Genomic DNA, 10,208 nt, shown 5'->3' with positions numbered 1-10,208 from the left:
GAGTCTCACCCCAAAGGGGATTATGATAGACAGGTGGTAGGAATATATTGTGACTGAACTGAGTATGATCATTAGTTTACGAAATAGATATGATCTATATTATAAAACACAATATTTCTGACATGTTATTGATGTATTTCGTTGCAGACACCAAGTGACAAGATCCCAGCTCAACCTTCAGCAGACCCAGAAGTGAGACAGAGATCCACTTCATCCTTCCAACAGGTTATTACACATTTATTGTAGATCTTTTCTATTTAAATTAAATTGTTGTCTCAGTTCATTCCAAAATATGAATTAAATGGCTTTTTACTGTATTACAACCAACCTTTTGTGTAAAATGTTCACAAAATCAACATTACCATAACTTGTTTCGATATCATAGCGTAAACAAAATTAGCCCAACCATTTGACAGAACTTAACGCCCCTCAAAACATAAAATTAATCTTTATTCTCTCTAATGCCTATGTTTTTGTATTTTTGGGGCAATGTTTTTGCCCATTTAACATATTTCTTATCAATTTGCGTGATTTAATTTATATGGCAGTTGATCCATTTACATTACTTTTAAGGTTGTGAGCTTTCTTTGACAACAAAAGGATAACTCAAAGTCAGGAACCTTGACTATAGATGTGTTCAGTCGTCAAGTCCTCATTTGGTACTAAGGCTGTTCAAGACGTAAATGTGTTTCAGATGACGTCCCGATATGGTATGACCCAACCAGAGTAGAGTGTGTGTGTTACACGGTCCTCATATTGTTGGTTAGCAGATATTGTACAGTTTTAACCATTTCTATAGAGTCTTGCATAAAAAGCCCAGATCCACATATGAATTATCTTTCCTAACATTTGTGGTCAATGCAGCCCTTGACCTCAGCAATGAGTCTCACCCCAAAGGCGATTATGATTGACAGGTGGTAGGAATATATTGTGACTCAACTGAGTATGATCATTAGTTTACGAAATAGATATGATCTATATTATAAAACACAATATTTCTGACATGTTATTGTTGTATTTCGTTGCAGACACCAACTGACAAGATCCCAGCTCAACCTTCAGCAGACCCAGAAGTGAGACAGAGATCCACTTCATCCTTCCAACAGGTTATTACACATTTACTGTAGATCTTTTCTATTTAAATTAAATTGTTGTCTCAGTTCATTCCAAAATATGAATTAAATGGCTTTTTACTGTATTACAACCAACCTTTTGTGTAAAATGTTCACTTAATCAACATTCCCATAACTTGTTTCGATATCATAGCGTAAACAAAATTAGCCCAACCATTTGACAGAACTAACCGCCCCTCAAAACATAAAATTAATCTTTATTCTCTCTAATGCCTATGTTTTTGTATTTTTGGGGCAATGTTTTTGCCCATTTAACATATTTCTTATCAATTTGCGTGATTTAATTTATATGGCAGTTGATCCATTTACATTACTTTTAAGGTTGTGAGCTTTCTTTGACAACAAAAGGATAACTCAAAGTCAGGAACCTTGACTATAGATGTGTTCAGTCGTCAAGTCCTCATTTGGTACTAAGGCTGTTCCAGACGTAAATGTGTTTCAGATGACGTCCTGATATGGTATGACCCAACCAGAGTAGAGTGTGTGTGTTACACGGTCCTCATATTGTTGGTTAGCAGATATTGTACAGTTCTAACCATTTTTATAGAGTCTTGCATAAAAAGCCCAGATCCATATATGAATTATCTTTCCTAACATCTTTGGTCAATGCAGCCCTTGACCTCAGCAATGAGTCTCACCCCAAATGGGATTATGATAGACAGGTGGTAGGAATATATTGTGACTGAACTGAGTATGATCATTAGTTTACTAAATAGATATGATCTATATTATAAAACACTATATTTCTGACATGTTATTGTTGTATTTCGTTGCAGACACCAAGTGACAAGATCCCAGCTCAACCTTCAGCAGACCCAGAAGTGAGACAGAGATCCACTTCATCCTTCCAACAGGTTATTACACATTTATTGTAGATCTTTTCTATTTAAATTAAATTGTTGTCTCAGTTCATTCCAATATATAAATTACATGGCTTTTTACTGTATTACAACCAACCTTTTGTGTAAAATGTTCACAATATCAAAATTCCCATCCCTTGTTTCGATATCATAGCATAAACAAAATTAGCCCGACCATTTGTCAGAACTAACCACCCCTCAAAACATAAAATTAATCTTTATTCTCTCTAATGCCTATGTTTTTGTATTTTTTGGGCAATGTTTTTGCCATTTAACATATTTCTTATCAATTTGCGTGATTTAATTTATATTGCAGTTGACCCATTTACATTACTTTTAAGGTTGTGAGCTTTCTTTGACATCAAAAGGATAACTCAAAGTCAGGAACCTTGACTCTAGATGTGTTCAGTCGTCATCTCCTCATTTTGTACTTAGTCTGTTCAAGGCGTAAATGTGTTTCAGATGACGTCCCGATATGGTATGACCCAACCAGAGTAGAGTGTGTGTGTTACACAGTCCTCATATTGTTGGTTAGCAGATATTGTACAGTTTTAACCATTTCTATAGAGTCTTGCTTGAAAACCCCAGATCCACATATTCATTTTTTCATTTATAGGTCATCTATAAAACAGTATTGTCAATTTCTTAACCCAAATTATTTTCACATACAGTATAATGTATAATATCCTAATTTACTGTTACGGTACTGTGTTATTAAAAACAAATATTTATTCTTCATAATTTCATTCAAGGCAAGCAAGTCCAGTGAAATTGTACCCTTCCAGTGTCCTACTGCAAAGCAGGTAAGAAAGCTGCATTCTTGTCATTAGATAAAATAGTTAATGTTCTTTGTTAACACATTGTGGTATTTTTGATGTGAGGAAACATTGTAGAAATTTGTACAGCTTAGAAAAAGCCGCCATCTGCAAAATCTGAGGCGCCGTCATGATCGTTGTGAGGATCGTTATGAGAAGAGATAGCTGAGAGACAGAGGTCTTTCAATCAGTTTACTAGAATACATTTTTCTGTGAGTATGTAGGTGTTATGCACAATGTGATGGCACTGTAGGGAGTATGATACCCTAGGTATTAATACATGTATAAAGTTATTGACAGAATTAGATGCTTTTTTTTCTTTTTTTTCAGACCTTGATGAATCTTCGGATGCTGCAGACTATCTTCCAGACTCATGTGGCAATTCCTCGGATGCTTCTATTATAAGTACTACAAGTTCTTGTAGTAAGGAATATAAAACCACAGAAAAGAATCTCCACCACAAATTGTCAGAGAACAAACCATTAGGGAATGTTACAGCACACAGTGGGGATAGTACCACCAGTTCAGAGAAGCCAAGAACATTAAGTTATTCAAAGATGCGCAGCAATCCTTGTACTTCAGTAATAAGCTGCAGTGCCAATTCATCAGAGAACACATCACACCAGAAAAGCTCCATAAATGTCACACCTTTGTCAATAACAGCAAAAGGAAGCAAGTACAACAAGAAGCAATTTTGTCTTTATTGTAAAAAGGCCATTTATAAATTGGCAAGACACCTCAAATCCATCCACAGTGAAAAGCCTGATGTTGCAATGGCTTTCAGTTTTAATAAAGGATCCCGCAAAAGAAGAGAGTTGTTACGCTCTCTTAAGAAGAGATGAAACTTTGACCATAATACTGAAGTGGCAAGCTGTGGCACTGGAGAGATGGTTGCCTGTAAAAGACCTAGTAATGCAAAACCATCTGATGACTACCGTGATTGCAAATTTTGCGAAGGACTGTATGCAAGAAATTCCCTATGGAGACATGTGAGAAACTGCCCGAAGAAGTCTGTTGAGGGAGAGCCTCAAGTTGGGCGAAAACGGATTCAACTGCACTTACCAAGACCTGACTCAGTTAAGGAAACTGTTTGGAAGATTGCTTGTGAAATGAACCAGGATGACGTTTCCTCGGTTGTAAGGAGTGAAACTGAATTCCTTTGTATCGGCGAGTCACTGTTGAATTCCAGGAAACCATATGAGAGAAGGAATGACTACATACGCCAAAAAAATAGAGCGATGGCAAGACTATTGATAACGGCAAGGGCTATAACACCTTTGAAGAGCACCGAAGTCCTTGTTATGCCCTGTAACTTTCCCCATGTGATACAGGCAGTAAGATATGTTGCTGGTTATGATGTTGAAAGCAACTCGTATAAAATCCCATCATTGGCTTTGAAATTGGGACACAGTTTAGCCAAAGTTGCAGGCATTATTCAATGCAATGCCATCACTGCACATCGCCCTGCTGTTGCAGTCTGCAAAGCAATTTGCCACTTTACATCAGAAAAAGTGGACAGAGTCCATTTCAGCTGCCGCATTGGGTACGCTTCAACAAGCCAAATGGAATAAACCACAGGTTTGACCCTTTACAGAGGATGTGTCGGTGCTGCACACGTTTCTTGCTACTGAGCGTGCTAAGTGTATGAAGGACCTTGAGGAAGAACCCAACAGCAAAAGCTTTGGAAATCTTCCTAAAGTGACTTTGATGCAGGTAGTACTATTTAACAGAAGGAGGGAAGGGGAAGTTTCAAAAATGGAGCTTCAGTCTTTCACATCCAGGGATCTTACGGAGCTGAATCCAGACATTGTGAGGGGCCTTACTGACTTCGAGAGGAAGCTTGCAGAGCACTTTGAGAGAGTTGAGATTCGAGGTAAAAGGTCAAGAAAGGTTCCAGTGCTTCTAACCCCTGACATGATCACTGCTATGGACCTCCTCATGATAAGCAGAAAAGAGTGTCAAGTCCACAAAGAAAATGTGTACATGTTTACACGGCCAGGTGTCCTTTCCCATTACAGAGGCTCTGACTGCTTTCGCAAGTATTCAAACAATGTGGTGCAAAGAACCCAGAGGCACTCACCTCAACAAGATTGCGGAAACAAGTCGCCACTTTGTCCACACTACTAAACCTCAAAGAAAATGAAATGGATCAACTTGCCACCTTTCTAGGACATGACATCCGTGTCCATAGAGAATTCTATCGGCTTCCAGAGAGTACCCTGCAGCTCGCAAAAGTCAGCAAACTGTTGATAGCAATCGAAAAAGGAAGACTGCCTTACCTGCAGGGGAAAGGGCTGGATGACATTGAGGTCAATCCTGAAGGTAAAATTTTGTTTGAAATATAGTTTTTAGCCACTTCAAATATAACTATTATAAGTGTTGTTAGTCCTTAATTTAAATAATTGGCCGTAAATGTTTTTTACCCAACCATATGAAGTAGAAATGAGTGATGATGATTCCAGTGAAGAAACCATTGCTGACCTACATCAATGCAAAGGTATCCTGACTTGTATATATGTGGTAATATCTTTAAGTTATGTCACATAAATGCACATTTCTGTGGGGATTATCGAAATGATCCTCTATCTGTTTTTTAACAATCACATTGGTGGTGATAAGTAATTCCACATTTATGGATTTGCAATCAGTTTATGTTTATATCTCAAATATCAGTTAATATCTAATGTAGAATTGCATATTGCCTGACATTGAGGTTGTTTACAGTGAATAATACAAGCAAGCAAACGTATTGTCATGAAGCTCATAGAACATAATCACATTCATTATTACTTTGCAAAGGCTCAACAACAGAGACTTCTAGGGACCAGACACTTCTGAGGCAAACACCAGAGTCAACCACCCTGGACAACATGGAGGGCACTTCTGAGTCAACCACCCTGGACAACATGGAGGGCACTTCTGAGTCAACCACCCTGGACAACATGGAGGGCACTTCTGAGTCAACCACCCTGGACAACATGAAGGGCACTCCTGAGTCAACCACCTTGGATAACGTACACATGAGCAACACACAACCAAGACATGGTAAAATAGTCACATCCCAAGCATCCTCAAAGTGCTCCAAAGGAAAGCAAGGTTAGTAAGCATTTTGTATTCACATGTATTGATAACATCATATAACTACTAACTAGAATCCTTTGTATCATATCCTCCATTTGTCACTTTAGCAGAGCTCATTGTTAATCAGTTGTATTTTGTTTCCATTTATGAAAGCTGTGAAGGTGAGAAGCAAGTGGACAGGTGATGAAGTGAAAGCTGTTGAGCGGCATTTGCTTAATTTCATAACAAGCTGCAGAATACCAGGTAAAAAGGACTGTGACTCCTGCCTCCAAGCAGAGCCAGTAGCTCTGAAAGACAGAGACTGGGTTGCTATCAAATACTACATCCACAACAGAAATGTAGCATTAAAAAGGAAGATGAATAGATATAACTAGAGCATGCCAACTGTAGCTCAGGTACCATTCAATTCCAATTTCAATCAGCTTCTCCTCAGATAGTGTTAATATCTGTGGGTTTCATGTTCATATTATTTTATTTTCCTTAAATGATTTATATTGTTGGTTCTTGTACAAACATGCCACATAGGCTCGACTGTAGATCCCACATGTTTGTATGTTTATGTATAATTGAGGGCTATTAATGAGCATATGTTTGCTACTTATGGTCAAATTTTTTTGGGATAACAGTTGATGATATGTGTTAATACTCTGCTCTCATTGACAGGGAAAAGAGATAAACAGTACTTAAAGGGATTGTTATTGTTCCTAAGTTTTCAGAAGCACTTTGTTCTTAACCACAAGTTGTTGAATGTGGCAAGGTGTTTAAATTACTGTTAAACTATTACCATTTCAATGGGTGCTTGTAACAGGCCTTGTGTATGGTAACTTGCACTATGTAACTATGATGTAAATCCCTATGTTATTTAGACAGGTTAGCTGAATGTACACTGTCATGTTTCATAGAAGCTGGATGCTTTAATAGAGAGTTTCTCATTCATTTCAAACATGCCATTTCTACTGCCTTGTGCATAGCAGGGAAGGAGGCAAAGTGTAGGTGGTCTATTCTGGGTGTTCAATTGATTTGTTAATTTGCATATTTTCGCTGGCACTCAATAAAAGTAAGGCATAAAGTGTTCCCTCTTTTTTTACATGAATATTGACTGCAAATGTATTGTTATAAATAACAATAATACGACTTAAACAGTAGACTGAGAATATATTATATTTATGAGCTATGTGAACATGGATAGGCATTTCTGTTGAAGGTTACCTATCTGGTGAGCATGATTATTATAATATATTTTTTAAAGCTTTAGTTAAGTATTGTACACCTATGATTCTTATGCAGACATTTCAACATGTAACCGGAACCACGTTCAAATACAGACCCTATTTACAGGTTCTTCATAAGTCACATAAACCTGAAAATCAGTGTGTATCTATGGGCTGCTGTTGCTATGGGCCTTATATGTCACATGAACCCGAAAAAGTCCTCATATATACTATTAAAATCAGGTCTGAACAAAATATAGCCCTAGACAAAATCTCAACAGATGGATGTATTCCTAGAATCATGGGACCAAACTATTCTGATTCCCAGGTCTCTTGGACCTTGGGAAAGGCATGTCCCAATATGTCACATTTTTGTCATAAGTCCTGATATTGTCTATAAACACGTATGTGTGTGTGTGTGTGAGCAGTGTGTCCTGTGTGTGTGTGCGTGTGTGTGTGTGTGTCTTTGTGTGTGTGTGTGTGTGTCCAGTGTGTGTGTGTCCAGTGTGTGTGTGTGTCCAGTGTGTGTGTGTGTCCAATGTGTGTGTGTGTGTGTCCAGTGTGTGTGTGTGTCCCCGGTGTGTGTGTGTCTGTGTGTGTCCAGTGTGTGTGTGTGTGTGTCGTGTGTGTGTGTGTGTGTGTTTGTCCAGTGTGTGTGTGTGTGTGTGTGTGTGTCCAGTGTGTGTGTGTGTGTGCACATGTATCAGTACACACTCTGGACACACACACACACACTGGACACACACGCACACACACACTGTAAACACACACACTGGACACTGGACACATACACACAAAGGACACACACACACACACAAAGGACGCACACACACACACACACACACTGGACACATACACACAAAGGACACACACACACACAAAGGACGCACACACACACACACACTGGACAAAAACACACACACACACACACACACACACACACACTGGACACACACACACACACACAAACACAAACACACACTGGACACATATGCACACACACACACTGGACACACACACACACACACACACACTGGAAACACAAACACAAACACTGGACACACACACAAACACTAGACACACACACAAACACTAGACATACACACACACTGGACACACACACACAATGTACACACACACACACACACTGGACACACACACACACACAAACACACACACACTGGACACACACACACACACACACACAAACACAAACACACACTGGACACACATGCACACACACACACTGGACACACACACACACACACACACTGGACACACAAACACACACACTTGATATACACACACACACTGGACACACACACACACTGGACACACACACACACACACACACACACACTGGACACACAAACACACACACTTGACATACACACACACTGGACACACACACACACTGGACACATACACACACACACACACAAACACAAACACACACTGGACACACTGTGTCCAGTGTGTGTGTGTGTGTGTGTGTGTGTGTGTGTGTGTGTGTGTGTGTGTGTTTCCAGTGTGTGTGTGTGTGTGTGTTTCCAGTTTGTGTGTGTGTGTGTTTCCAGTGTGTGTGTGTGTGTTTCCAGTGTGTGTGTGTGTGTGTGTGTGTGTGTGTGTGTGTGTGTGTGTGTGTGTGTGTTTCCAGTGTGTGTGTGTGTGTGTGTGTGTGTGTTTCCAGTGTGTGTGTGTTTCCAGTGTGTGTGTGTGTTTCCAGTGTGTGTGTGTGTGTATGTGTCCAGTGTGTGTGTGTGTGTGTCCAGTGTGTGTGTGTGTCCAGTGTGTGTCCAGTGTGCGTGTATGTGTGTGTGTGTGTGTGTGTGTGTGTGTGTGTGTGTGTGTGTGTGTGTGTGTGTGTGTTTGTCCAGTGTGTGTGTGTGTGTGTGTGTGTCCAGTGTGTGTGTGTGTGTGTGCACATGTATCAGTACACACTCTGGACACACACACTCACTGGACACACACGCACACACACACTGTAAACACACACACTGGACACATACACACAAAGGACACACACACACACACAAAGGACGCACACACACACACACACACACTGGACACATACACACAAAGGACGCACACACACACACACACACTGGACAAAAACACACACTGGACACACACACACTCACACTGGACACACACACACACACACTAGACACACACACAATAGACATACACACACACACACTGGACACACACACACAATGGACACACACACACACTGGACACACACACACACACACACACACACTGGACACACACACACACACACAAACACAAACACACACTGGACACATATGCACACACACACACTGGACACACACACACACACACACACTGGACACACAAACACAAACACTGGACACACACACAAACACTAGACATACACACACACTGGACACACACACACAATGTACACACACACACACACACACTGGACACACACACACACACACACACACACAAACTGGACACACACACACACACACAAACACAAACACACACTGGACACATATGCACACACACACACTGGACAAACACACACACACACACACACACTGGACAAACAAACACACACACTTGACATACACACACACACTGGACACACACACACACTGTACACACACACACACACACACACACTGGAAACACAAACACACACACTTGACATACACACACACTGGACACACACACACACTGGACACATACACACACACACACTGGAGACACACACACACACACACTGGACACACACACACACACACACAGGACACAAACAGTGGACACACACACACACACACACACACTTGGACAAATGTATATACTGACTGTTTGTGTGTGTGTGTGTGTGTGTGTGTGTGTTTCCAGTGTGTGTGTGTGTGTGTGTGTTTCCAGTTTGTGTGTGTGTGTGTTTCCAGTGTGTGTGTGTGTGTGTGTGTTTCCAGTGTGTGTGTGTGTGTGTGTGTTTGTGTGTGTGTGTGTGTTTCCAGTGTGTGTGTGTGTGTGTGTGTTTCCAGTGTGTGTGTGTGTGTTTCCAGTGTGTGTGTGTGTTTCCAGTGTGTGTGTGTGTGTATGTGTCCAGTGTGTGTGTGTGTG

At 40.4% G+C, this 10,208-nt stretch overlaps 1 long non-coding RNA gene across 2 annotated transcripts; it reads left to right on the top strand.

The window, feature by feature from the left end:
* The first annotated feature begins 1,028 nt into the window (after positions 1-1,028).
* LOC311142377 lies at positions 1,029-6,963 on the top strand. Of its 2 annotated transcripts, none has more exons than XR_014614291.1 (7): positions 1,029-1,106; positions 1,910-1,987; positions 2,746-2,796; positions 3,139-5,130; positions 5,249-5,305; positions 5,608-5,904; positions 6,043-6,963. It is a non-coding gene; the product is annotated as an uncharacterized lncRNA (long non-coding RNA). The 2 variants fall into 2 exon arrangements; XR_014614292.1 differs by having other exon boundaries at positions 5,246-5,305.
* The last annotated feature ends 3,245 nt before the right edge of the window (positions 6,964-10,208 follow it).

Source organism: Coregonus lavaretus (genome assembly GCF_964263955.1).
Source record: "Coregonus lavaretus genome assembly, chromosome: 2".
NCBI lineage: Eukaryota > Metazoa > Chordata > Actinopteri > Salmoniformes > Salmonidae > Coregonus > Coregonus lavaretus.
Note: the sequence above shows the minus strand (reverse complement) of the source record. Positions and strands in the feature narration are given on the sequence as shown.